This window comes from Mustela erminea, chromosome 5, assembly GCF_009829155.1.
Source record: "Mustela erminea isolate mMusErm1 chromosome 5, mMusErm1.Pri, whole genome shotgun sequence".
In the NCBI taxonomy this organism is placed as follows: domain Eukaryota; kingdom Metazoa; phylum Chordata; class Mammalia; order Carnivora; family Mustelidae; genus Mustela; species Mustela erminea.
Window position 1 is genome coordinate 31,312,931 of NC_045618.1, and position 15,904 is coordinate 31,328,834.

Consider the following 15,904-nt stretch of genomic DNA (forward strand, 5'->3'; position numbering starts at 1 on the left):
TGACCAGAGCTGAAGGCCAAGCCTTTAACCTACTGAGCCAGCCAGGTGCCCCTGTCCGTTCGTTCGTTCGTTCTTTCTTTCTTTCTTTCTTTCTCTGCTCTTTCTTTCTTTCTTTCTTTTTTTAATTTATTTACTTGTCAGAGAGAGAGAGAGAGCAAGTGCAAGCACAGGCAGGCAGAATGGCAAGCAGAGGCGGGGGAGAAGCAGGCTCCCCGCTGAGCAGAGAGCCGGATGTGGGACTTGATCCCAGGACACTGGGATCATGACCTGAGCTGAAGGTAGCTGCTTAACCGACTGAGCCACCCAGGCGTCCCCTTTCATTTTTGAGAGTGAGAAATTTGGCTCCTAGTATTCTATCACCCCTGACATATTTACTTCTTTGATCAATCGCTTTGTATCTTATGAAGCACTACTGTTCTGCCCCTCCCTGAAATCTCTCCCTACCTGGCTTGGACGCTGACATCCCAGCTGGCTGGCGACTGCTACGTCCCCATCCCACTCTAGAAACCTTCTTGTGCTTGGCCTCCAGCCCCTCACTCTTGATCACCACCCATCCACCACTACCCAGCAGACTCCCTCTTCATTCTGCTTGGGCTTCAATCCTCTGAGCCCAGTCATGAAATGGGATTTTTAAAGCAAAGGGATTAAGAATGTGCACTATAAGTTCTGGCTGTGATGAAATCAGCCATATGTCTTCATTTGGCATGAGGACAAAATTAACAATATTCTGTATTTATGTTCAAGTTCTTAAAGTACCAACTATATTTTAGTATTTAATCTACTTGGCACTTTTTGTAAATGGTATAAAATTGGGGTCTAGTTCATTTATTATATATTCATCCTTTTATCACTGAATTTCACCTTTCATATGTTCTATCCTTTAAACACATTTCTATTCCTGGATTTTCTAGTCAGTTACACTGGCTCATTTGTCTATTCCTATGCCAATTTCATATGGGTTTTATCATGGTAGCTTTACAGCGTCTTCCAATGTCTGGTAAGCCAAGTGTACCTTTAGTGTACTTCTTTCTACATTATTAGCTATTCATAGGTAATTTATTCTTTCCAAATGAATTTTAAGATAATCTAATACCATTAAAAAGAAGCCTGGTGGATACTGTAATTGAAATTAATTTTATATAAATTTATGAAGTCGACCTTTTTTGTGACATTGTCTTCATATTCTAGGGTAAAACAATGAGCCCATACAACAGATCCTGTTTCGTTTATTTATCCAACAAGTATTTTCGAGCACCTACTACTTGCTAAGCCCTATTCTAAATGTTGGGGATACAACAGTCAACAAAACAGATAAGTTTTGTTCCTTTTTGAAGTATACATTCCAGCCGAGCAGACCGGTAATAAATACATAATACACATAACAAGTAAATATGCAATAAGTCACACAGTATTACGTGCTACGGCCAAAAAGAAAAAGGAATCTGGCTGAGGGGGCAATATAGAATGGTGAACGTCATTTTCTTTTTTTAAAATTTAGGGCAACAAGGTGATATGCCGAGGTTTGCGCGCAGCCGTGACAGAGAAACCCACGGGTCGCAGGCAGAAGAGAGAGCGCGGCTAGGGCGCGCGCATGCGTGGTGTGTCAGAGGAGGGGCACGCAGCGCAGTAAGGCTAGCAAGGAGTAAGAGGTAGATGGTAGGAGTGAAAATGAACATTGGCTTTAACTCTAACTGGGGAAGAAAGTTGCTCCTCAGTTTTGAGCAGAAGAGTAACACGATCTGATGAAGGTTTTAAAAGACCATTCTGGGGGCGTCTGGGTGGCTCAGTAGGTTAAGCCTCCCACTCGATTTCTGCTCAGATCATGTTGTCAGGGTCCCAGGATGGAGCCCTCTGTGGGGTCCACACTCAGGGGAATCTGCTTCTCTCCCTTTCCCTCTTCCTCTGCCCCTCCCCATGCTCGTGCAAGCTCTCTCAAATAATTTTTTTTAGTAATATTCTTTTTTTTTTTTTTTTTTTTGCATTTCTGTATATTTACATCACATAAATAAGTCTTTAAAAAAAAAAAAAAGATCATTCTGGGGCGCCTGGTTGGCTCAGTGGGTTAAGCCGCTGCCTTTGGCTCGGGTCATGATCCCAGGGTCCTGGGATCGAGTCCCGCATCGGGCTTTCTGCTCAGCAGGAAGCCTGCACCCCCCTCCTCTCTCTTTGCCTACTTGTGATCTCTTTCTGTCAAATAAATAAACAAAATCTTTTTAAAAAAGAAAAAAGAAAAAAGATCATTCTGCTGGACCAGGGCGGGAGCAGGGCGCGGGGGAGAGGGGAGGAGGGAGATCTATTAGAAATCTCTTAGGATAATGCTTGCCTGAGGTGATGGCTTGGACTCCGTGGAGGTGGGGAGAAGTGGGGGATTCTGAGCTGCCTGACTGAAGTGCCCCTTCGTCCACCAGGGGGCAGTACACACGTGTCCTGAAGGGACCAAGCCGGTCCTTTCTTCTCCCTCCGGAAATGATAAGGTTACCACCCCTTCCCCTGTGCGGCTAGAACTTACACATCATTTGGGACCCTGGTATGCCCAGCCTTAAGGGATGAATCGTGACGGTATAAGCACCATTTCCATCTCCATGATGGCGGTCACCTAATGTCATAACCATCAACCCCACCTCCTACACGTGTACAAGCATCAGCTAGCATACTCATGTAGTCTGGGAAAGCAGGTTTGCCGAGTATGACTAGGAACTTCGTTCTTTGTCATTATTTCTTATGAGAACAATGTATTTTAAAACCTACAATGCTGAAAAGAAAAAAAAACCAACATTAAAAAAAATTTAATTCCTGGACATGTGAAGAAAATTTAAGATGTACAAAAGAGTTTACAGCAGCACTGACCAACAAAACTATAACATATAGTTTTAGAGCCACATATAGAGCCATATATGTAATTTGAAATTTTCAGTTACACACGTAACCAAATGTTTTAAAGTAAAAGGAAACAGGTTGAAATCAAGTTTAATAATGTATTTTATTTAATCAAATATATCAAAAATATTATCATTTCAAAATATAGTAGATATAAAATATACTTAATGATATATTTTACATTCCTTATTTTTCATACAAAGTATGAAAGCTAGTGGATATTTTGTGATTATAGCACATCTCAGTTTGGACTGGCCAAAATTCAAGTGCTCAGTATCCACACGTGGCTAATATCCGCTGTTATTGGACAATGGAGGTGTACAGCTTATGCAAGAACATTTTATCATCTCCCCAGCATTCATTCTTCTCTTTGTTTTATTATAGACACATCCCACTCTCAAGTTTGACAACACATATGAATAGCCAGCTGGAGACACCATCTCCCGACCTCCCTAAGAGTTGTGTGTGGCCCTGAGGCTTTGTTTGTTTTAATTGCACAGTAAAGAGTTACCACAAACTTAGTAGCTTATAACAACACCACTTATTATCCCAGAGTTCTGTAGGTCAGAAGTCTGAGTTTGGTTGTTTTCTGTTCAGGGTTCCACAAGGCCAAAATCAAGGTGTCAGGTCTGGAGGTTCTGGGTAAGAACCTGCTTCTAAACTCACTCAGGCTCTTAGTGGAAGCCAGATCCTTGGGGCCACGGGTCTGAGGTCCCGTCCCCTGTTCTCTGTTCCTCGAGGCTGCCTGGACCCTCCTCTTGTGCCCTCTCCATCTTTAAAATGGCATCAGTACAGCAAGTCCTTCTCAGGCTTTGAATCTTTGACTTCCCTTTCTGCTCACCAGTAGGAAAAAGCTGTGCATTTAAAGGGCCTGTGATTAGAGCCAGCCCACCTGGGTAGCCTTCTTTTTATTATGTAACATAACAGGACCACATCATGAGATCATACCCACACTCCTAAGGAAGAGATTTCACAGAGCACTGAGGGCATTCCTAGATTCTGGCCTCCTACAGCATGTGACTAAATGCCAGTCAATAGAAGTTAGTGGCCACTCTATCCTTCCAGCTGCTCAAGGCAACGCTTTGGGTGTCATCCTTGTCCTCTTGCTTTTCTTTACACTTCATTTGTATTAAAAAACAAAATTCAACCAAATAAATCTTAAAGCTCTTACTGGCTTTATTCAACAATTCTTTTTTTTTTTTTTTTAAGATTTTATTTATTTATTTGACAGAGATCACAAGTAGGCAGAGATGCAGGTGGGCGGGGGGGGGGGGGGAGCAGACTCCCTGCTGAGCAGAGAGCCCGATGTGGGACTTGATCCCAGGACCCTCGGATCATGACCGGAGCCGAAGGCAGAGGCTTAACCCACTGAGCCACCTAGGTGCCCCTTATTCAGCAATTCTTTAATCAGGCAGCATCCCATCTAGCAAGGAGAAAGGAGCCCCAAGTGTTATACGAAGTGAAAGACTTATAGGCAGAAGGGAGAGGGAATAAAGAAACTATACCAGCAAAATAGTGGATTGTGATGGTAAGGTCACTTTCCCTAGGGGATGGCAAGGTTCTATCAGACAGATTACCTCACTAGTGCAGACCGAGTGATTCCTGATCAATAGATTTAAGATTTTACTTCTGGGAGATGGCAGAACTATAGTTCAGTAAAGTCTCCATTTGGTGATGTGGGGCTTAGCATAAGTGACTCCATTTTGGGTCTGTTGCTTTGTTTTTAACACTGATCAGTCATCTGTCAGCTTAACTTCCAAAATACATTTAGAATACAACCATGTCCTGTCACACACACACACACACACCCCCACCTGGTGCCCTAGCTTGGGCCAGTCATCACCACCTCTCAACGTGGCTTACTGCAGTAACCTCCTAATGGACCCAGCTTAGCCATCTGTTCTCAGTAACCTATGTGCTCCTGGTACAACATAAGCCAGACCACGTAGTTCCTCTGTTCAGCACCCTTCACTGGAGGCCCATCTTGGAATAAAAGCCGAAGTCCCTAATATGACTACAGTCCAGACTGTAGTCCTTGTGAGGCTCTACTTCGGTCCCCTCATGAGCTCCTGTGATCCCAAATCCTACCATCCTTCCCTCTGTCTCTTCCCCGCAGCCTCACAGGCCTCCTTGTCAGAAAGTCCTCTAACGGGAACACCTGGGTGGCTCAGTTGGTTAACTGTCTGCTTTCAGCTCAAGTCATGATCCTGGAGTACTGGGATCGGGATCGAGTCCATGTTGGGCTCCCTGCTCAGCGGAGAGTCTGCTTCTCCCACTGACCCTCCCCCCTCTTGTGCTCTCTCTCAAATAAATAAATAAAATCTTTAAAAAAAAAAGTCCTCTGAGGCTTTTGCATCTGATATTCTCTGTGGCCAGAATGTTCTCCCCCAAGATACCTGCATGGCTAGCTACACACACATACACACAAGCACACACACATGTGCACACACACAGTGTAGATTTCATATTCCCCTACCTTTCTTAATTTTTGCTCTGTAGTACTTTTCATCATGTAACATATTACATATTTTAAATTTGTATCTTATGGGATGCCTGGGTGGCTCAGTTGTTAAGCATCTGCCTTCAGCCCCTGTCATGATCCCAAGGTCCTGGGATCAAGCCCCAGGTCATGCTCCCTGCTCTGCAGGAAATCTGTTTCTCTCTCTTCCACTCCCCCTGTTGTGTTCCCTCTCCAGCTGTCTCTCTGTGTGTCAAATAAATAAATAAAATCTTAAAAAAAAACAAAAATAAATTTGTATCTTGTTTGTCTTTCCCACTAAAATGCAAATCCTTTAGAACAGGAGTTCTACCCTCCCCCCATTTGTTCATTATTGTATCAAGCTGGCACACGGTAAGCACTCCAAATTGTCTGGCAAGAATAGAAGCAACATGAGAGGGAGATGACAGGAGTCAAAGCCTCCCAAGGTCCTTAGGTCGTTTGAAAGGAAGGCAGTAATGTTAACTTTAGACTTTGCTAAGCTGAATATGCGTGCTACACTTTTCGCGGTTACCACTCAGAGGACAGAAATAGAACTGTGACTTCAATGTTCAGGGAAAGGAATGGGCAAAAGAGAATATTTGAGTAAACCAGTGGAAGACGGGACTGGAAGAAGAAACAGCAAGGTAGATATGATAAAAGGAAAGCACAGAGCTCCCTGATTCCCATAGAATAATGGCAAATACCTAAATCCCTTCACAATCCTCCTGAAACCATACAGATCAACAATGACAGCAAATGAAATCACCCCAGCTCTCACCTACAGCATCCTAGGAGACAGAGAATACCTCACACTTCAATTTACATGTAAATGGGGAGATGCATATCTGGAACTCGCAGAGCCAGCTCCAGAGCTCACAGCAGAACTGGGACTTGGGGGAGGGTAGGGATGGTGCCTGGAAGAGAGGAGAGGAGTATAGCTGGTCCTAGAGGAGGCCAATACCAACAACATCAGCTCCAACTAGCCTCAGAAGGAGAGGGCTCAATACCACGAGGGGAGGCACCAAGGACAGGTCTGAAGTCTGGTGGATCACAACACTGGCTACTGGGTAATCGAAAAGAACACTTGTGAAAATGGATCGCAAAAGAAAATCTCAGTAACTTTATTTTTTTTTTTAAAGATTTTATTTATTTATTTGAATAAGAGAGAGAAAGAGAGAGAAAGCAGGAGTGGGGGAAGAGGCAGAGGGAGAGGAACAAGCAGAATTCCCACCAAGCAGGGAATCTGATGCAGGGCTCAATCCCAGGACCCTGGGATCATAACCTGAGCCAAAGGCAGCCACTTAACCCAGGCGCCCCATCAGTAACTTTAAGAATAACAGTGATGGGGGTGCCTGGGTGGCTCAGTGGGTTAAAGCCTCTGCCTTCAGCTCAGGTCATGATCCCAGGGTCCTGGGATAGAGCCCCACATCAGGTTCTCTGCTCAGCGGCGAGCCTGCTTCGCCACCCACCCCCCCCGCCTGCCTCTCTGCCTACTTGTGATCTCAGTCTGTCAAATAAAAAACCAAAATCTTAAAACAAACAAACAAACAATAATGTAAGCAACATTCTCTTATCACAAGTCAAAAAAATGATAATAACAAAATTAAGAGCAAAAAGATACCTCCACCAATTAAAAAAAAAACAACTGTATTAAGCTTGTGGGCCAATAAGGCAATACAAACCAAAACTGCAGAATTTTATGAAATAACAATTATGAAAAAAGGTTAACTGAAGCTATGAGATACTGCAAAAGTGGTTGTTGGAAGAAAATATATTACATGAAGTTACCTGTAACAGTAAAATTAAACATCAATTCAAAAGCTTAAAAAAATAAGTAAACCAAAAGAAAGCAGAATAAAGGGACTATTAAAGATAAAAGCAGGATGCCTGGGTGGCTCAGGGGGTTGAGCGTCTGCCTTCAGCTCAAGTCATGATCCCAGGGTGCTGGAATGGAGCCCCCCAGCAGGCTCCCTGCGCAGCTAGAAGCCTTCTTCTCCCTCTTCCACTTCCTCTGTTGGTGTTCCCTCTCTCACTCTCTCTCTGTCAAATAAATCAATAAAATCTTTAAAAAAAAAAAAAAAAAGAAAGAAAGAAACTACTTTCTTTAAAAAAAATAAAAAAATAAAAATAAAGAGGTGCGCCTGGTGGCTCAGTGGGTTAAAGTCTCTGCCTTCGGCTCAGGTCATGATCTCAGGGACCTGGGATTCAGCCCCACATCGGGCTCTCTGCTCAGCAGGGAATCTGCTCCGCCCCCCCCCACCCCCCCGCCTGCCTCTCTGCCTACTTGTGATCTCTCTCTCTGTCAAATAAATAAATAAAATCTTTAAAAATAAAATAAAATAAAATAAAGATAGAAGCAGAAATTAAAGAGTTAGAGAGCAGGAAAAAAATCTAAAAAGAATAAATCCATTCAACAGCTGGTTCTTAAAAAATCAATCCAATCCAGTCAATCAAACAAACCATTAGCTAACCTAATCAGGAACAAAAAACAAAAGGTATAAATATGGAAAGATAAGAAGTGACGGGGAACTGGCCATTGAAACAGAAGAAAAATTAAAAATCTTAAGATACGACTTTTCCCAAGTCTAGATACAAAACATTAAAAAACCAATTGTGATTTCCTAGGAGGATATTATTCACTGAAATTGACCCCAGTAAGCATAAAACATGAACGGGTTACTCCTCAAAAAGACACGAGACCCAGATGGATTCACAGGAGAATCTCCTAAACCTTCCAAGCTACTTAAAATATTCCAGAGCAGAGAAAAGGGAAACTCCTACGTTATTTTTAACTAGTCACATGCATGTACAAAAACCAAGAAAAGTAAGTAGTCTTTGACATTTATCCACATATTTGCCAATTCCAATGCTCCTCATTCCTTCCTGTGGATTCAAATTTCCATCTGGTTCCAGGCAAGAAGAGAAGAAGTGAAAAGGAGAGAAGGAATGATACTTCCAGCCAGAAAGCAAAGCATTTCCAGATATCCTTGGCAGAACTTTGCTGATGTCTCGTTGGCTAGAAAACCTTGGTGTAGTTTTTAGCTAGGCATACTGCTTTTCCAAACAAATTTAAGGTTCCGCTAATAAAGAAGACAAGGAGAATTGTTTTGGGTAGGAAAAAGCAGTGACTGCCACAGACCACCGTTTGGGCTATCCGTCCTCCCACAGGTAGGATACACCCACCCCCCCAACAATGGAGACAGTGCTGAGGTCTCACCCAGACATCACATTCATCTCAAAAGCCCAGATCCCTAGTCAGGAAGTAGTTTCCTCCACGTAACCCTGATGGGAAGCCTCGGAGTCCAGTGACCTGCAAACTAAAAGGCAAGTTATTTTCCCCCAGAATTTTCCATATAGAAGAGGAAAAGGAGTGAAATACAGCTCCCACAAAGGAAGGGGAAGAACGGGAGGTACATCCACCGCAAACACCAGATTCTGCTAGACAGGAGCGACCAGGACTTTCTCCCTGACAGTAATTTCCTTACTCCCCAACCTACTCTCTGGGAGGATATGCCTCTTTGACTGAGCTCTGCGGTCCTCGAAGTCCTTTGGAGAGGACTTCTTGTTCTTTGTCCTCTTCAAGCATATCAGAAGTGAACTCTGGGAACCTGAACACCCACAGCAGAATGGGCCGAAAAATGATAAGGTACTGCTGGCCAGATTCTTAAATTCTCATTTTTGATGATATGATTCCCTCAAAAATGTTGTAGGCTTTTAGTCTATTTGCCTCTCATTCAGTCCTAGGTGTGAATAGCCACAGCCAAAGTTCCTATATCGCCACGATTTTTTTTTTTTTTTTTTTTTAAAGAGAGAGAGCACAAATGGGGAGGGGCAGAGAGGGAGAGAGAGAATCTCAAGTAGACTCCATACCCCAGCATGGAGCCAGACATGGGGCTCAATCTCATGACCCTGAGACAATGACCTGAGCCAAAGGAACCACCCAGGCATCACATAGCCCTGGTCTTTACACCTGAAAGTCCTCCTCTATAACCTTCTGGCCCCTGTGTTCTGCCTATGCCTCAAGCCCTCAACTTAATGTTTACTGACTTTAGACAAATGGAAAAAAAAGACTGGAGTGGAAAGAGAATGCTTTGCAGACCCCACTTCTTCTGTCAAGTGGTGGCTCTTAAAGGAAGGTGGTTAGGAAAATTCTAGAACACCTGTCATCTTTTTTTTTTTTAATTTTTATTTTATTTATTTGAGAGGAAGAATGTATTTGAGAGAGAGAGCACAAGCAGGGGGAGCTGCAGAGGGAGAGGGAGAAGCAGGCTCCCTGCTGAGCAAGGAACCTGATGCAGGACTTGAACGCAGGACCCTGATCATGACCTGAGCGGAAGGCAGAGGCTTAACCCACTAAGCCACCCAGGCGCCCTAGTCTTATCTTCTTCTAAGGTACTGCTCAGCAGCCACCACTCCTATTTAGAGAAGAGAAAGAACGATCTTTTTCCAATCCTGCAAATCTCCAAATTATGAGGTTCCGTCAAAGATTTAAGGTCCCTAGGCGGAGTGTTTTTCCTTAGTGAAGAAACTCAGTAAACAAGTACTTCCTTCCCTTTTTCCTTTAGATCACTCTAGTGCACGGACGTCTCTCGGGACTCGGTGTAAAGTGGAGCAAAGCAGCCTGCGCGTGCTATTATTCTGAATTATTCCAGTTATCTCCCCGACACAACAGACTTGGTTGCATGTAGGGTATCTCTCATCGGAGAACAAAGGGACCCAATGTTTCACCACTGCATAAGGAGGCTGTGGGTGTTCCAGTCTGTAAGGTCTGCACCCTCACAGCCCAAGCCCCCATCTCTACCAGGCAGTAAAGTCCATGTTTCATGGGCTGAATTCTCCAAGTGATTGCATTTGGCTGCATTTCACAAAAACCCAACAGAGTGGCTAACTTTTTTTACTTTACTTTTCTCATGTTAGGACAAGTCTGGCATATGCAGTCCAGGTTGGCATAGCTGTTCACAGAATTAGGCTCCTTCTACCTTCTTTGGCCATCCTTAGTGTCTTTTGGCTTTATGATCACAAGTTTTCTGTCCCACTTCTGGATGTTGTATTTGCTCTGCAGGCCGGAAGAAGGGGATAGAGGGAGGCAAAATGCTTGCGCCAGTGAATCTGCGCTCTTTTTTTTTTTTTAGTCAGGAAGTTCGTCACTTTTATAGAATCAATTTTCCCAGTGAGTTTCACTTGCATCTTATTGGCTGCATTGCCACCCTGAGTAGGGAGCGTGATGCAGGACTCGATCCCAGGACTCTGGGATCAAGACCTGAGCCGAAGGCAGTAGCTTAACTGACTAAGCCACGCAGGGGTCCCATAAGCTAAATATTATTAGTCATAGAAGGTTCTGGAGGATCTGTAAATAAGGAAGAAAAAGAGAATAGATATTGGATAGTCAACTGGGTCTGCCAGACCAATGCAAACTGTTTACACAAGAAAGGGAATACCTTGGCTCAAGTAACTGAAAAGTCCAACAGCTTGATCCAACAGCTTAATGAAATCACCAAGAATCTGGTTTCTCTCTAGCTTTCCACTTTGCCTCTTGTGTGTCCAAATAATCTGAGGCTGACTCCCCTTTTGACCCTCAGATGCTCATAGGGCTACAAGATTTGTCATTCGTGCCCAATAGCAAATAGAGGGTTATCAGGTCCCAGCATTTGCAGCTGACAATCCCAACCGAAGACGGGATTTGGAGAATGGAATGTGCTCATTTGCTCAGCCTAGGTAGCAAGCTCTAAACTGAGATTTGTGGTGGACTCATCCTAGGAATTACACAGATCAGATTCCCAAATGGAAACTATGGTTTCTTAAAAAGGAGTTGGGGGCCTCCGGGGAGTAACGTAGGGAAATGGATGATAGGAACACAATCAACAAATGTCCACCAGGACAGCTAAAGAAAGAAGGAATCAATCAAAAAGTGGATTAGTTAGCACTGGAAATAGCAAGAAAAGAGAGAGTCTCTAAAGTAACATCGACAGCATTCATCGATCCATGCATTGGAGGGGAAGAGAGAAGCCTGGTCCAAGGTCATATCTTGTCCAGGTCTAATGGCAGACCCATTTTTACTGTGAAGGACTTGGGAGCACTCTCCTGTTACTCCCAGCCTCCATCTCTCATTCTGGTGCTCTGATTCCAGCTCATTATGCAGGCTTCTGATTGCATTCGACCTCCCAAGTTATTTACTTTCTTTTTTTTTTTAATTTTGTTTTTAGAAGATTTTATTTATTTATCAGAGAGAGAGAGAACACAAACAGGCAAAGTGGCAGGCAGAGGCAGAGAGAGAAGCAGGCTCCCTGCTGAGCAAGAAGCCTGATGCAGGAGACTCGATCCCAGGACCCTGGGATCATGACCTGAGCCGAAGGCAGTGGCTTAACCAACTGAGTCACCCAGGCGTCCCCCAAATTATTTTCTTATAGGGAGAGAGTACTCTAATCAGAGACCAGAATGCTTGGCAATTCTCACTCACAGCATAAACTAATACATCAGCCTTCTGGGTTTTGGGGTTTTTTAAAAGTTTTTTTTTAATTAATGTTTTTTATTTTTTATAAACATATAATATATTTTTATCACCAGGGGTATAGGTCTGTGAATCGCCAGGTTTACACACTTCACAGCACTCACCATAGCACATACCCTCCCCAAGGTCCATAACCCCACCCCCCTTCTTCCAGCCCCCCTCCCCCAGCAACCCTCCCTTTGTTTTGTGAGATTAAGAGTCACTTATGGTTTGTCTCCCTCCCAATCCCATCTTGTTTCATTTATTCTTCTCCTACCCCCTTAACCCCCCATGTTGCATCTCCACTTCCTCATATCAGGGAGATCATATGATAGTTGTCTTTCTCCAATTGACTTATTTCGCTAAGCATGATGCCCTCTAGTTCCATCCACATCATCGCAAATGGCAAGATTTCATTTCTTTTGATGGCTGCATAGTATTCCATTGTGTATATATACCACATCTTCTTTATCCATTCATCTGTTGATGGACATCTAGGTTCTTTCCATAGTTTGGCTCTTGTAGACATTGCTGCTATAAACATTCGGGTGTACGTGCCCCTTCGGATCACTATGTTGTATCTTTAGGGTAAATACCCAGTAGTGCAATTGCTGGGTCATAGGGCAGTTCTATTTTCAACATTTTGAGGAACCTCCATGCTGTTTTCCAGAGTGGTTGTACCAGCTTGCATTCCCACCAACAGTGTAGGAGGGGTCCCCTTTCTCCGCATCCTAGCCAGCATCTGTCATTTCCTGACTTGTTAATTTTAGCCATTCTGACTGGTGTGAGGTGATATCTCATTGTGGTTTTGATTTGTATTTCCCTGATACCAAGTGACATGGAGCACTTTTTCATGTGTCTGTTGGCCATCTGGATGTCTTCTTTGCAGAAATGTCTGTTCATGTCCTCTGCCCATTTCTTGATTGGATTATTTGTTCTTTGGGTGTTGAGTTTGCTAAGTTCTTTATAAATTTTGGACACTAGCCCTTTATCTGATATGTCGTTTGCAAATATCTTCTCCCATTCTGTCAGTTGTCTTTTGGTCTTGTTAACTGTTTCCTTTGCTGTGCAAAAGCTTTTGATCTTGATAAAATCCCAATAGTTCATTTTTGCCCATGTTTCCCTTGCCTTTGATGATGTTCCTAGGAAGATGTTGCTGCGGCTGAGGTCGAAGAGGTTGCTGCCTGTGTTCTCCTCAAGGATTTTGATGGATTCCTTTCTCACATTGAGGTCCTTCATCCATTTTGAGTCTATTTTTGTGTGTGGTGTAAGGAAATGGTCCAACTTCATTTTTCTGCATGTGGCTGTCCAATTTTCCCAACACCATTTATTGAAGAGGCTGTCCTTTTTCCATTGGACATTCTTTCCTGCTTTGTCGAAGATTAGTTGACCATAGAGTTGAGGGTCTATTTCTGGGCTCTCTACTCTGTTCCATTGATCTATGTGTCTGTTTTTGTGCCAGTACCATGCTGTCTTGATGATGACAGCTTTGTAATAGAGCTTAAAGTCCGGAATTGTGATGACACCAACTTTGGCTTTCTAGCCTTCTGGTTTTTATATTAATTTCTGACCTACTGTGTTGACAAAAGCTCCTTTCTGAGCCTGTGTTGCTATGAATCAGACCCCGAAGTCCTGGTGTTTCCAAGATGTCTAAAAACATGTGAGTCTATCAGCAACCAGCCAATAAGTTCCTTTGAAGACTCCCACATTATTATGTGTCCAACCCATCACCTCCTTCTCAGGTATTGATTTAAGTTTCATAGCATTCAGTGTTTTATGCTAGAATCTCTCTGTATTATTCCTAATGTATATAAGGCTGGGTGTGAGCTGATGCAAAGTTCTTTTTTATCTTCAGGATCTCTTGCCAAAAGCCTTATGACCTGCCTAGCTGTCCTTCTGATCCTGTAGCAGAAGTCTCTCCCAGGCACAAACTTGAATCTTACATGAACAGACACTTCAGAAAAGTGTCTGTTCACTTGAATGCTCATAGTTAAATGTATTCATGTTCACTAGTCATAAGGCATATGTGAATTAAAGCCAAAAATCAGATATTACTGCACACCCACTGGAATGACTAAAATGAAAAGAATTGACAATACCAAGTGTTTGCAAGAAAGTAGAGAAAGTGGGACTCATACATTTCTGCTGGGAGAATAAACTGGTACAACTACTGGGGAAGTCTGTTTGGCAGCATGTATGAAGCTGAACACACACTTATCCTATATCCCAGCAATTCTATGTATACAAGAGAAACACACGCGTACGCTCACCAAAAAGACGTGTACGAATATTCACTGCAGCACCATTCCTAATAGCTTTGATTGGGAAACACACCAAATAGTAGAATTAATAAACACATTGTGATACAGTCAGTCCATCTATACTGCAGAGCAATGCAGATGAAGGAACTACTGCTGTTCCCAGCAACCAGTGAAAATCTCATTAACATAATGTTGAACAAACGAAGCCAGACCAAAAGACTACACACGGTATGATTCCGTTTAGAAGTTCAAAAGCAGGCAAAACCTAATTTTGGGGTGAGAAGTCAAGATAATGGTTATCTTTGGAGGAAGATGTGGATAATGACTAGAAAGGAGGTGCTCCCAAGCAGTGGTGAATGTTCTGGTTTTAGATCTGGGAGGTGATGATATGGACATGTGCGCTTAGTGAAAATTCATCAAGCTGTACAATTACCATTTGTACACTTCTTTTGGCTGGCCTCACTGACACGTCTAGAGGGTCATCTGGCACTCAGCTGCCTGGGCTGGCCTCTGCGGGGGCAATTCAGGAGATTCAGCTCTGCAATGTGTACCTGTCGTCCACCACGGGCCAGCGCAGGCATGGTCTCACAGTGACAGCAGAGAGGCACAAAGGGTAGCTCCCGATGTTCAAGTCCGTATCAAGCCATCACAGTTGCTAACATTCCCCTGGCCAAAGCAAGTCAGATGGTGGAAACCAGAATCAAGGGGCTGGCAGGTTATGCTTCGCATGGTGGGCAGACACTGGCTGCACAGTTCCGCAGTGAAGGGTGTGGGGACAGGGATGATGAACACAATCTTCCGACAGTGTGGGAATAGGAAACATGAAGCTAATGACAATACAGTGGAACACATACCATAACTGAGAAGTACAGGGTGCTTTAAGGGCACAGAAAAGGGAACGTTTCATGTTTTATCTCATACTCAAATTATTCATGAAAAAATTTATGCATGGACCTATCCCTTCCAGACTATGAACTTCTTGTATGTGCTTCATTTTCACATTTTCCCCCAGCTGCTGGCATAATGCCTTGCATAAAATAGGCGCTTGAACATTTGTGAAATTAATGTTCAGCCATAAAGGTAGTCCTATTTATTTCAGGCTCCAGAGGAAGGAAGAGACCCACATGCACAGCAATACCTATCTTTATATTTTATAGTCATTTCAGTGAGCTCATAATCTCTATTCATAGAATAGTTTCCTGTCAAGTGAAGGGTTGGAGGAGTTCCAGCCCAGTGACTGACAGACGGGATCATTCAAATTTTGATCTGTTCCTTTTTTTGGATGGGTGTGTGGTGATGGGGGGTCTTCTCCATTTTAGAAACTGTGATAAAATAAGGGCTCCTGGGTGGCACAGTTGGTTGTGTCTGACTCTTGGGGGTGCCTGGGTGGTTCAGTCATTAATCATCTACCTTTGGCTTGAGTCATGATCCCAGGGTCCTGCGATCGAACCCTGCATCCGGCTCCCTGGTCTGTAGGAAGCCTGTTTTCCCATACCCACTCCCCCTATTTGCGTTCCCTCTTTCACTATGTCTCTCCTTGTCAAAAAAATAAATAAAATCTTTTTTTAAAAAAAAGCATCTGACTCTTGGTTTTGGCTCAGGTCGTGATCTCAGAGTTGTGGGATCAAGCCCCACCTTGGACTCCGCACTCAGGAAGGAGACTGCTTGGGATTCTCTCTCCCTCTCCCTCTGGCCCTCCCCATCAAGCATGCATACCCTCTCCCTCTCCCCTTCTCCAATAAATAAATAATTTTTAAAATTTTGGTACAATATATGTAACGTGAAACTACCATCTTAATT

At 43.4% G+C, this 15,904-nt stretch overlaps 1 long non-coding RNA gene across 1 annotated transcript; it reads right to left on the reverse strand.

Annotated features, from left to right (window-relative positions):
- Positions 1-5,121: 5,121 nt before the first annotated feature.
- LOC116590555 lies at positions 5,122-15,676 on the reverse strand. The gene is made up of 3 exons (XR_004285651.1): positions 15,600-15,676; positions 12,525-12,527; positions 5,122-5,152 (listed from the first exon to the last, which is right to left on the reverse strand). It is a non-coding gene; the product is annotated as an uncharacterized LOC116590555 (long non-coding RNA).
- Between the last annotated feature and the right edge of the window lie 228 nt (positions 15,677-15,904).